Genomic DNA, 13,610 nt, shown 5'->3' with positions numbered 1-13,610 from the left:
AAACAGAAGCTTGTTAACAAAGCGGAGTTTCCTGTCAAAGGACTGCGGTGCATGGTGTTTGACCCGGATACTAAGAACGTCAAGGTTAAGCTCCTTTGGCTTCCCCGCTATATGGAACACCGGAGGATTGTGGAAGCATTAGAGCCTTATGGCACGGTCCAGTCTGTGGAGCGTGAAAAGTGGCGGTGCCCAGGGATGGAGCATATGGAAACGGCGAACCGTGAACTCTCCCTCACACTCAAGGATGGAGTGTCAGCTAGCACCATTCCACACACACTTAATGTTTATGGAGTGCAGGCATTAGTCCTTATCCCAGGGAGACCTCCACTGTGCCTCCGATGTAGCCGGGTTGGACATGTCCGGCGCCAGTGTCGCACGCCTCGATGCACTCAGTGCCGACGCTTTGGCCATACTGCGGAGAACGGTGTCTTGAGTTACGCTGACAGGCTGCGTCAAGGCCAGTGGTCACGGGAAGATGACGTGGCATCAGAACACATTATGGATGTGTCTGAGGTTGTGGACGCGACCGGAGAACTAAGTCATGAGCATCGAATGGATGGGGAACAGAAGACTTCAACACCTCAAAACAACACGGAATATGAAGCGACTGGCCATCTAGCATCCACGCCTCCAGGACGAAAACCGCCGGACTCGGGCCTCCCCGTGAGTGTTACAGAGACTGCTGTGCTTGCTGCACAGGAACACCTCGTTGCCACAGGTCAACGTCCGGATATGCCTCCTGTGGAGTCAGTCGAGGCGATACAGCTAGTGAATGCTCGCCGATCCTCCTCTGATGCTGATTCTGCTTCGTCGTTGGAGGGTAACGGTGAGACGTGTGTGGCGTCGATCTCTGGCGTGTCAGGTTCTCTGTCGGCTGTCAGTGTGGCAGCGAGTGATGTGCTCCCCTCGGGTTCGTGGGCCGAGGCCTTGGCTGTCTCAGAGGAAGACATGGACAGCACCGCACCTTCGAAGCGTCCTGCAGATGCTGACGAGGTGTGTATCGATGGCGCTAACCAGAAGGCACAATGTGTAGAGGCCACGGGAAGGGTGGTGTTAAAGAGGAGGGCGATGTCTGCCCGAGAGGCCGCCAATTTGGCGGCGGGCCACCACATTCCAGGGAATGGCGTTTGTTAAGACTGGCACCAAAATGGCGAGCGTCGCAGCATATCAAGTCGCTACCCTTAACGTTAGGGGTATGCGTAATCGTAGGAGGCAACAGCAGGTACGGCACCTCTTAAAGAAATGGAGTGTGTGTGTAGCCGCTATCCAGGAAACAAAGTTGTCCTCTGATGAAGAGACAGCAGCTGCTCTTGAGCCTTTTTTGTCGGAATACAGCATTATTGTTAGCCACGCGAGAGGCTTATCCGGAGGTTGTATGCTATTCCTGGCGAACACGCTAGAGATGACAGCCATGTCTTATTGCATAGATGACGAGGGGCGACTTATATGCTCTGATCTCACAATTTCAGGTGTACAGTGGCGGATTATTTGTGTTTATGCCCCCACAAAGCAGCGCGATAGAAGGCTTTTTTTTCTGTCATTAGTTGAACATTTGTGCACGGACCGCAAAATTATATTGTTGGGAGATTTTAATTGCGTTTGTAGGGATGAGGACCGTTCAGTGGTATGTAAGAGATACGACCATAGTGCTGCATTACTTACCGATTTGGTTTCTGAATATAGTCTTGTGGATGTGGGGCAGGAAAAAGGCGACAGTATACATTTCACTCATTTTCAGTTTTCCTCTAATGCTCGCCTTGACAGAATTTACGTTTCTGTTGACGCATTAGCAAGTGTGTTTGGCTACTGGGTGCGGCCCATTTTCTTCAGTGACCACTGTATGGTGTCTCTTCAGATAGGAAAGTACACTCGGCATGTACTTCACCCTCGATGGGAGTTGTGGAAGATGAATAACTGTCTGCTCTCAGACGAAATCTTTCAGCGTGCTGTACCTACTTGTTTGAAGGACGTATGGTCACGCCGTGACCTTTCCATTTTTCAAAAGTGGGACTTGTTTAAACAGGAGATCAAAAACTTGGCAATTGAGGCCTCAGCAAGAATCGCTTTCCTGAAGAGACACCACCTTCGTGAGCTTGAGCGCACCCTAACGGAGCTACATGAGCTAGAGAGGGTAAGCCCGGGTGCCTATCTCGAAGAGATTAATAACGTAAAAGCACAGCTTCAACAATTTGCGACAGACAGATATAAGGGGGCCTTGATACGATCTAGGTCCCGAAGGTTTCTTGATGAGCCACCTTCTCGTCGGGCCCTGAGTGATGAAAGAGAGAATGCTCTTGCGAAGGAAATATTGGAAATTCAGTATGGTGATTGCACATACAGTGATGCGCCTGGTATTCTTGCTGCTTTCTTCGACTATTATCGGAAGCTGTTTGGCAGTTGCGAAGATCCAAGTCAGGGTTTCGATTACAGTTCCTTGCTCGGAAACTTCCCTCGACTTGATGATGAGAAGTGTGCTATAGTGAAGGGACCTATCACTTTGGATGAAATTCAATCAGCCATTTCTGCCCTGCAGAGCTAGAAATCTCCTGGGCCAGATGGTATTACTAGCGAATTCTATAAAACATTTTCGCCTTGCCTAGTGCCTGTTTTGATGGAAGTTTTCAAAGCATCTTATGATGTGGGTGTCCTGCCTCCCACTTTTTATTCTGGGCACACAATATTAATTCCCAAAAGCAAAGATACTAATCGGTTGAAAACTGTTGAGGGATATCGTCCAATTTCTCTTTGCAATGTTGATTACAAAATTTTTGCCAAGGTTCTTAGCAGTCGTCTGCAGCTCGTCATTATGGACTTGATAGGTCCGCATCAGGTCTGTGGTATTAGAGGCCGCAGTATTCAAACACATATCCATATTGCACGTTCAGTATTAGAGACAGTATCAGATGAGATAGGCCAAGTAGCTCTGATTCAAATTGACTTGGCTAAGGCGTTTGATAAAGTTCGGCACGATTTCTTGTTCGCGGTCTTGGAGTATGCAAATATTGGTGACGTCTTGCTCAAAGGTATAAGGCTGTGCTATAAGAACTCCTATGCAAGGATTATTGTTAATCAGGAGCTAACGAAACCAGTACCACTAGAAGCATCTGTTCGTCAAGGATGTCCACTGTCTCCATTGTTGTTTGCCCTATATCTGGAACCCATCTGTCTCAGTATAATTAACAGCGCAGCTATCCGCGGTTTCTCTCTGGCTCAATGTGAAGTTAAAGTTTTAGCTTACGCTGATGATGTCGCCCTCTTTTGTTCTGACAAAAAGAGTGTACTCGAGGCTCTAAGCTTGACTAAACAGTTCTGCGATGTATCAGGCGCGGCTCTTAATTTAGAGAAATCCAAAGGCTTTTGGTTGGGTCATTGGGGAACTAGGCCAAGCCACTTCGGTGGTATATGCTTGAACTGTAGCCCTCTTGAGTACCTAGGCGTTCCGCTGCACCAAGTTCGCAACAGTACAGCCTACTGGGATTCACAAACTGTAACTCTACGGCGGCAAACACAGGCTTGGATGGGTAGGGAGCTCTCAGTGTTTGCGAGGGCACAGGTCTGTAACATTATTTTGTTTGCAAAGCTCGCGTATGTCCTTCAAGGCCTGCACTGTGCGAGGAGGAAGGTGCAAGCAATACATAGAATATTTGCAGCATTCGTTTGGCGCTCTCAATGGGAGCCGATGAGGCGTGACAACTTGTTCCTTCCCTTAGAGGGTGGTGGAGTGGGCCTTGTTCATCTGTTCGTGCATCAACTCGTTTCCCGTTTTTTTCTTTTTCAAATCGGCAAACGACCCGTTTCTGGTAGCTGTGCTCATTAGGCGGCTTAGTTTTCATTTGCCTTACTTATTCGCACCGACTGTGCAGGCTCGTGAGGGGACTTTATGGGGATTTCTTAAGGAGGTTGCTGACACTTTCAATTTTCTCACTGTGCGCTTCTCTTTAGATTACCTGTTTAGCCTCTCGAGAAAGCAGATGACCCAGGCTCTCACTGAGTCTTTGTTCCTTACACCATTGTCATCATCATCATCATCATCAGCCTTACTACACCCACTGCAGGGCAAAGGCCTCTCTCATGTCTCTCCAATTAACCCTATCCTTTGCCAGCTGCATCCACCCTTTGCCTGCAAACTTCTTAATCTCATCCGCCCACCTAACGTTCTGCCGCCCCCTGCTACGCTTACTTTCTCTTGGAACCCACTCCGTTACCCTTAAAGACCAGCGGTTATCCTGCCTTCGCATTACATGCCCTGCCCAAGCCCATTTCTTTCTCTTGATTTCGACTAGGATGTCATTAACCCGTGTTTGTTCCCTCACCCACTCTGCCCGCTTCCGATCTCTTAACGTTACACCTATCATTTTTCTTTCCATGGCTCGCTGCGTTGTCCTTAACTTAAGCTGAACTCTTTTCGTTAGCCTCCACGTTTCTGCCCCGTAGGTGAGTACCGGTAAGATCATGCTGTTGTACACTTTCCTCTTGAGGGAAATTGGTAAACTGCCACTCATGATCTGCGAGAATTTGCCATATGCGCTCCACCCCATTCTTATCCTTCTAGTTATCTCCCTCTCATGATCAGGATCAGCTGTCACTACCTGCCCTAAGTAGACGTATTCCGGCACAATTTCTAGGCTCTCGCTGCCAATTGTGAACTGTTGTTCCCTTGCTAGGCTGTTGAACATTATTTTCATTTTCTGCATGTTAATTTTTAGACCCATCGATCTGCTCTGCCTGTCTAACTCGTTGATCATGATTTGCAGTTCACCTCCTGAGTGACTCAGCAAGGCAATGTCATCAGCAAATCGCAGATTATTTAGGTATTCTCCATTTATTCTTATTCCCAACTGTTCCCAATTCAGGCCTCGAAATACCTCCTGCAAACATGCGGTGAACAGCATTGGCGATATCGTGTCTCCTTGCCTGACGCCCTTCGTTATTGGAATTTTATTGCTGACTTTATGGAGGACTATAGTAGCTGTGCAGTTGCTATATATATCTTCCAGTATTTTGACATAAGGCTCTTCTACCCCCTGATTACGCAATGCCTGTATGACTGCTGAGGTTTCCACTGAGTCGAATGCTTTCTCGTAATCAATGAAAGCTATATATAGAGGTTGGTTATATTCTGCGCATTTCTCTATCACCTGATTGACAGCGTGAATATGATCTATTGTGGAATATCCTTTACGAAAGCCTGCCTGATCATTTGGTTGATTAAACTCTAACGTTGCCCTGACTCTATTAGCGATTACCTTAATAAGTACTTTGTAGGCAACGGATAGTAAGCTGATCGGCCTGTAATTTTTCAACTCCTTGGCGTCTCCCTTCTTATGAATTAAGATAATGTTTGCATTCTTCCAAGCTTCTGGTACAGTCGAGGTCATAAGGCATTGCGTATACAGGGTGGCTAGTTTTTCTAGCACAATGTCCCCTCCATCCTTCAACAGATCTGCTGTTACCTGATCCTCCCCAGCTGCTTTTTCCCTTTTCATATCTTCTAAGGCTTTCTTTACTTCATCTTTCGTTACTGGCGGGATGACGCATTGCTGTGCACTGCTGTCTTTCTCTTTAGCGCTCTGATTACATTGGCTACTGTACAGGTCTGTATAGAACTCTTCGGCTACGTTAACTATCTTATCCATATTGCTAATGACATTGCCCTGCTTGTCTCTTAATGCATACATCTGGTTTTTACCTATGCCTAGTTTCCTCTTCACTGTTTTTAGGCTACCTCCGGTCTTTATAGCATGCTCGATTCTCTCCATATTAAACTTCCTTATGTCGGCTACCTTGCGCTTATTTATTAACTTTGATAGCTCCGTTAGTTCTATTCTATCGGTAGTGCTAGATGCCTTCATGTTTTGGCGCTTCTTAATCAGATCTTTCGTCACCTGAGATAGCTTCCCGGTATCTTTTCGAACTGTCCTGCTACCTACTTCTACTGCGCACTCCGTAATTATTGATGTCAGATTATCGTGCATTGAATTAACATCAAGATCATCTTCCTCAGTTAAAGCCGAATATCTGTTTTGCAGCGCTATCCTAAACTCCTGTGCTTTCCCTCTTACGGCTAACTCGTTAATGGTCTTCTTCTTCGCTAGCTTCTTCCGTTCCCTCTTCAAGTCTAACCTAATTCTATACCTTACCATTCTATGGTCGCTGCAACGCACCCTTCCGAGGACGGCCACATCCTGAATGATGCCAGGTTTAGCGCATAGTATGAAGTCGATTTCATTTTTAATCTCACCATTGGGGCTCTTCCAGGTCCATTTCCTGTTTTCTCGTTTGCGGAAGAAGGTATTCATGATCCGTAAATTATTTCTATCCGCGAATTCGACTAATAACTCTCCCCTGCCATTTCTAGAGCCTATCCCATAGTCACCTACCGCGTGGTCGTCAGCCTGCTTCTTGCCCACCTTCGCATTGAAGTCGCCCATCAGTACAGTGTACTGCGATTTTACTCTATTCATTGCTGATTCTACGTCCTCATAGAAGCTTTCAACGGTCTGGTCATCATGGCTGGATGTGGGTGCGTAGGCCTGCACCACTTTCAGCTTGTACCTCCTATTCAGCCTAATTACTATAGCTGCTACCCTCTCGTTAATACTGTAGAGCTCCTCTACGTTGCCAGCTATATCCTTATTGATGAGGAAACCCACACCTAGTTCTCGTCTATCCTCTAACCCGCGATAGCACAGTATGTGTCCGTCCTTTAGTGCTGTATACGCCTCACCTGTCCTCCTAACTTCGCTAAGCCCTATCACATCCCATTTAATTCCCGCTAGTTCCTCAAACAGCACTGCTAGGCTAGCCTCACTAGCTAAAGTTCTAGCGTTAAACGTTGCCAGGTTCAGATTCCAATGGCGGCCTGTCCGGAGCCAGAGATTCTTAGCACCCTCCGCTGCGTCACAGGTCTGACCGCCGCCGTGGTCAGTTGCTCTGCAGCCGCTGGGGACTGAGGGCCGAGGGTTAATTGGTTTGATCATAGAAGGTTGTGGCCAAGTACTACACCAGGGTGGCCAAATCCTGCTCTGGTGAGGGAGTGCGTTGTCGGTTTTGGTCACCGAGATCAGGCCACACTCCAGGCCTGGTTATGCAATTCCATCGACACGCGGATTTTTTTTTTTAAACCCGGTGGAGAATTGCGCGGCACCAGGATTTGAACCCCGGTCCTCTTGCACGCGAGGCGGATGTTCTACCTCTACGCCATCGCTGCATCCATTGTATCGGCAGCCTTATCTGGGGTCTTTGGACATCAGTGTTCTAAAGCGTGTTAGGCGGATGTGCATTCAGGCAGCCGCTAAAACGTTCTTTTTCAAACTACACACAGCGACGCTGCCTGTCAAGACATTTCTTAATGACAAGGGGATGTTTGTACCCTAGAATGTGAATTGTCGTCTGTGTAACGTGCCTGAGACAATTGATCATTGCTTCATTCTGTGCCGTGATGCCATGTTCTTTTGGGACATACTACAACGAACTCTTAAGAAGGACATTGAAATTACACCATACACTATTAGATTTCTGCCTGTTGACAAAAACTCTGTTGTGCCTTATGACGTGTTTGTGTTGATGGGACTATTTAGTCTTTGGAAAAGCCGTATGATGGACAGACATGCCGAGCCACCAAGATAGTCCAAATCTGTGTTTCGGGAACAGTGTGCGTTGGTGAGGAGTGTATATGCTGCTCGCGACGAACCTCCAAGCTGGCTGCCATGCCTAGATGCTTGTGTGTGCCTCCCTGAATTTTGATGTTTTGATGGGAATGCAGTGGTGAGTTAGAGCTATGGGGGGCTCATATTAAGCAGCCCGGTAACTTGAGACGCGAACTAGTCTTATTGAAGTTTCCTCCTTTCTACAGAAGTTCTTCCATGCAATAAAGAAAAAAAACTGCGGCAGCAGCATAGTTCTCTCGTGCACAGGCCAGCGAAATTGATCTGCTCGCGCCGCCGCGGGTTCGAATCGCAGTTGCGGCAATATTTATTTTATTAGGTCAAGCTTCACACTAATTTTGTGAGCCAGTTAGACCTCGTGAAGTAGTACTTTGACACAAAAATATTAGCTCTCCTGAGCCAGAATGACAGTGACAACGTTAACAATTGCTGTACAGTTGATGCCTTCACAACCGTATAAAAACACTCCATAAGCACGTTTCTGACCAGCCCTACTCAATTCAGCACCTCAAATGAGTGTGAGCGCGCCTACCAGTTCAGTTTGACATAACTAGTGTTAACAGAGGTCATCAACATGCTTCAGCAAAGCATCTGTATTTGATAGCCTCTTCTCTCTATTTTTCTTTTTTACTGTGTTTTTCACTACCACTGCCTGCTCATAATGACAAATGCTACAACTGGTTAACATGTCTTGTATTTGGCAACAGCATGGCAAGACAGCCTAATACATTTGTAGCAAAGTCTGCCAAACAAGTTGTGGTACTATGTATTGCTGAACTTGGCATCACCGTATGCTGATGTTGTGAAGTAACATTGAGTGGCAGTTAAGTCTCGTTGCGTTCTTCTCAGATCTGTCTGCTGTACTTCAAAGTTTAGGCACACGAGTGCAAAACAGATTTGTTCAAAATACTTCTCACGAAAACAATTACTTACGGTACTGAGTACTGTGTAACAAGAAAGTATCTGCTGAGGCTATGTTCAACTCTAAAAAATGTCTGAACAGTGAAAAGTAAATCATTCTTAGTGTCGTGGCGCACGGGTTTACTCGAACCCGGGCTCCATTGGGTAGCGTGTCCGAACCTTCGGGTTGAAGAAATATAGAACTTGAAGCTTGGGAAAACGAAAAACAGAACGGGTTTACTGGCACTTTTCAAGAAACTTGATTACATAATTTAGAAGGAAACAGAGAGAGCAAACAGTCAAGGATTAAAAGTTCATAGCGTCGAGCTACTGGATGAGCCTTGTCGTCAGGGCCCAGAGCGATCGTTCGTGCTCAGGACACTCGTTAAATACACTGAGGCTCCGCCCCTTTAACCACACGATTCACAGATCGGAAGAGTCGCCGCACATAGCCCGCTGAGCCCCGTGGGAATGGGCGAGTAGGACACGGAGGTCCGCTGCTACTTCGTCCGAAGCAGTCAGTCACGGTAGTTTCGGGAATGCGCTTTTGCCCGCTTCCTTTTATCGTCTTGTCCATCGTGGGTCGCGTCTCGCGGTCCCACACAAGGGGAACGTGCGTGGGAAAGATTCCGCGGGTAGTTTCCCTGAGACATTTTTTTTCTTTTTCGTAAGGTCCTTGAGGGGTCAAACAACGTGCCCACAGCAGGGTTGTAACAATAGTTAGCAGCAAATTGAGAATGAGAAAAGGAGCATTACAAAAAAAACCTGTGGATACCAATGATGGCAGGGGGGGGGGGGTCACCTTTATCTCGGCCATGGAAGAACAGATGTGGTAACTTGCAGATAGTGGCTACATACAGAGTGCTGTAAGGTGGCATTTCTGGAGTGCACCCATGGCAATAAACAGACTCACAGTAAAGTATTCCTGCATCATTGTCGGCTGCTGAAGTGTCAAGCAAGAGTGATTTCTGCATATTTCCAACCAGTCTGCTGGCACTTAGTGATTGCCAAATGGCCACTGCTTCAAACTACGTTTCTGGTCATGTGCCACTCTGTGTAAAAAAAAAGGTGGCACCTTGCCCATTTTCAAAGTTCACTCGCACTTGACAAATAAATGTGAGAACCAGTCAGAAAGGCAATGCAGCAAGCAATACGGCACTTGATGTAAATGATAGGATTTCATGTCAACATAATGGGTCCGGCATTCTGTCCCACATCTTCATTGAAGAAGCCAGACAACTTTCAACAAAATGTAGTTTGTTTCTAGCTGTATTTGCATGAAATGTTTTTAGCAATATAAAAATAATTTTATGACTACTCTCATCAAATGTCACTGTTTTATGTGCGGAATATTACTTTCCAATTTTTTTAAAGGCTGCAGACCTAAGAAAATATAGCAGAAGGCTAGGTCAACATTCATTGTTCTTGCAGGGTGAAGTCATTCTTGTAATTTTTGTTTTTGTTTTGCAAAGCTCAAATTTTCGTTTTCAATTTTTTATATTCAGTGTTTGTTGACATACAAAAGTAAGAAGACAATTTTTTGTGAGAAGTTTAAAATAATAAATATGAAAAACAACGCTTGTCCAGACCTGCGGTGCGGTTTTAGGAGTGCAACGAAACAAGTGGTCCAGATAACATAAAACGGTTGGAGAGAAATATGCTCCGCAAGGGAAGTATCTAGGCAGGAAACTTTAACGGAGAAAACTGCCCATTTCTTGAATGTTTCCTCACAATTCACAGCCGCCGAGGTTCACAAAACAATTTTTTTACAGTACTCCCAGTCGATTTCAAGAATTAAATTTGGGGACAGCAGAGTCATTCCACGCGAAAGGAGATGCACCAAATTCTTGGTATTTTAGAATTCGCTGAGAAAATTCATAAAAGAAAAGTCGCAACAGAAGTGTAGAGACCTTTCGAGGAAAAAAAAATTTCTCCATATATCATGCTCATCTGGGCATTTTGCAAAAATTATTGTTCAGGAACCGGTCCTTGTCGGCAAAGTTAATCTCCGCATGTAGTCTGGTATTGAGATGCCATGTCACGCCTTAAGAGCACAGGGTAAGCCCTATGCTTCGCATGCATTTTAGGCCATGTTGAGGTACATGTTTCTCACTAAATATAAACAGTAGCCTAATAATACATATATTATTGTTTGCCAAATTTTGTGCTCTTTTTACTGAACTAGAATATTTGAAATGTGTTGAAAATTTGATTCTTAATAAAAAATTTTCCGGTAGTACACAAATCTGGCCTTTCTTTGTGCATTTCAAAATTCATAACAGAATAACTGCTCATTGAATTTGCTTAATTCTAGTTCAGTAGTTGGCAACACTTATGTAGATGATTGCAAAAAAAATCAGCCGTCTGTCTTGAAAGGCATTGGAAATAATGGTACCTTTGTAAGAAAAAACACTGTTTTGAGATAATAGAGCGTAAAGAGAAAAAAGATGTGAAAAACCATTTTTTATTCGCAGAAACGCCTCCATAGTAATTGGTTTATTAGCCCCCTGCTTCGTAGTCACTGTCGCCGTCATTTTTTCGCTTTTCGGCTTGTCGTTTTGACTGTCGGGCCTCTTTTGTAAGCTGTCGTGTTGCTCGGTCCGCAAAGTACATGCGCTTATGATCAGCTTCCCTCAGCCACTTGATGGTGTTGCTCCCTGGGTTCAATCCACACGCCTTCAAAACGTTGGCCCGTGCGATGCTACCATCATTAAATGAAAGAACAGCATCCATTGTTGCCATCCGTAGGGTCCGAAGCCTAACAAACACATTCTTTGGCGCGCGTTCCCAAACAACATGGTTGAACGACTCATTTGCATTTTGAGTTCGCCCATGCAGGCACTTCTCTAGGAGCTCAGCCTTCGATAGCTCCCTATAAATGGGTTTGATAGCCTCCAAGACAGATGCAGGCAAACGCTCCTTGTGGAAAAATGGCTTGCCCTCTGACTGACTTCTGTTGAAGGCACACCACGTATCAGGTCCCTTTGGGCAAAGTCCATGGCATGGGTCATCGTCTGTGGCCGATAAGTGGAAGAAGGTTGCCCAAACGGCCTTTCGCATTTCATCCAGGTTTCCTACATTTATTCTGATGGCCAAACCATAGTACGTCTGGAGCTTGTCTATTACTGCATCAGTCAGTCGGCCTCGGCCCGAGAGGCTCTTTCCATCAGAGAGTTTTCCTGCTTTGTTTCCTTTTTTTAGCCTTCGTAACCTTGTGCCCATCCTTTTTTGCACGTGCCCTATGCACTCAACCTTGGATATTTCAACGGAATCACCATATGGCATTTTTGCCTTCACAGCCATAAAAGCCTTGCTGTCACCATCCCCAAGGTATTTGACGTATCGAACGCCGTGAAGCTCCTCACTCCTGCCGAAAATTTTCAGTGCTCCTGCGACTTCCATTCCACCGCTGGTGCCTTGGTAGTTGCTTTGGCACACCTCTCTATGAAGGGGGTCACTCTTTGTACCCTTGATGCTGCACTTTGGACAACGTTTAGACAAAACCTACACATCCAGCACTTTCCCAGAGTCTACACTGGTCGCAGAGACTATGCCGTTATTGGAAGTATGGCCTCGCTTCTGCCAGCTTCCATCAAGAGCAACTGCGATGTCTTTATCCCCCTCATTCAGCTGCACAGCTTCGTCAGCAGCCCTTTTCATCGACTCCTGAGCAGCAGCTTCGATGTGACCTAGAAGCTCTTGATTGTGTTTCGCAAACTTTGTCGGCAGCTTAGGAAGGTTTAGCATAGCACAGAGTATATTTCCTGCAGCCATTCCCTTACCAATGGACCTCAAGGCATACACTAACCTGAGGTTGGCTTCATAGAGGCGAGAAGTAGTTTTCTTCGACGTCTAAAATCGTTGTGCGGCACTACACACTTCACAGTTCAATCTGTAAACGCTTGCAACACCTACCCGTTTTGTCACAATTTCGATGAGCTCAACACTTCCACCGCACTCTCTGCACACACAAATCTGTGTAATTGCGGCACAAATGCCGTCCATGTCCATTAAGGCATATTGGCTGCTGCTCTGTAGCACATCCTCTTCCTGGAAGCACAGAGAAAATCTTGAAAGCTTCGATGTCGAGGAGCTGGCGCGTTCGGCGTTCGGGATCTCATTCGGTCGTGGACATCCTTTTGCTTTTTCACGATGAGCGTAGCGGTTGCCGTGAAATTCACGCCTGACGAAGGCCTTCTTTGCCCTGGGCATCTCCACTTATCAGCAGCAACCAACATCGGCACAATTTACAATACTGATCGAAAGGGATAGCACTCGGACGCAGCTGCATGAAGGTTGCAGAAACGTGGAAAAAACGTGCAAAGCGTCTCAGGATTGTCTTGGCTAAAAAAGAGGAGCTGTACAATAGTTTCCAGACAATTTTTTATATGTAGTTGATTTTAGACAAGTTTTGAAATCAGGTGATGGACTTTTTGGTTGAAAAAATTGACGTTAATCCTGAAAGGGGGCGTGGCCGCTCACTACTTGGTTTCGGAAAAAGCGTTTTTTCAGCCGTAAATATGGCTTTCTGAGGAAAGTGCGATCATGGAACATGTGTAGAAAGAATTGAACTTCTAAAATTCCAAAAGAAAAAAAACGATTTTTTCTAATTTTACCTTACCCTGTGCCCTTAAAAAATAAACTGTGGATGATGCCATTTTCGTTTAAAATGGAATTGCTTAACAGGAGAAAAATTTGAAGATTTCGCCATTTTGTAAACTAAATTTGGAGTCTAAATTTGAGCAAACTTTTTTGGAGTTTTGCCTGAAACCTTGATCTAGCACTGTTTAAAATAAACTTGAACCTTGCGTTGTTCTGTAATTTAATAAAAAGTATATCGACTTTTGCGGAAACCGCCACATTGAGGACCAGAAAAGGCTATGTGGGCAACGGCGCTAGACAAAAAAATTAGCCAAACGGTCAACCCTTTGAGTTTCGCTTATTAAAAAAAACTAGAAAAATATTTTTGTTGGCGAGAAATAAATTTTTATAGAGGAGTTCCAGCGATGTGGTGCCCGACATGTTACGGTTCGGTAAAACACT

The sequence above is a fragment of the Amblyomma americanum genome, chromosome 9 (genome assembly GCF_052857255.1).
Source record: "Amblyomma americanum isolate KBUSLIRL-KWMA chromosome 9, ASM5285725v1, whole genome shotgun sequence".
Lineage (NCBI taxonomy): Eukaryota > Metazoa > Arthropoda > Arachnida > Ixodida > Ixodidae > Amblyomma > Amblyomma americanum.
This window is presented reverse-complemented; position numbering follows the sequence as displayed.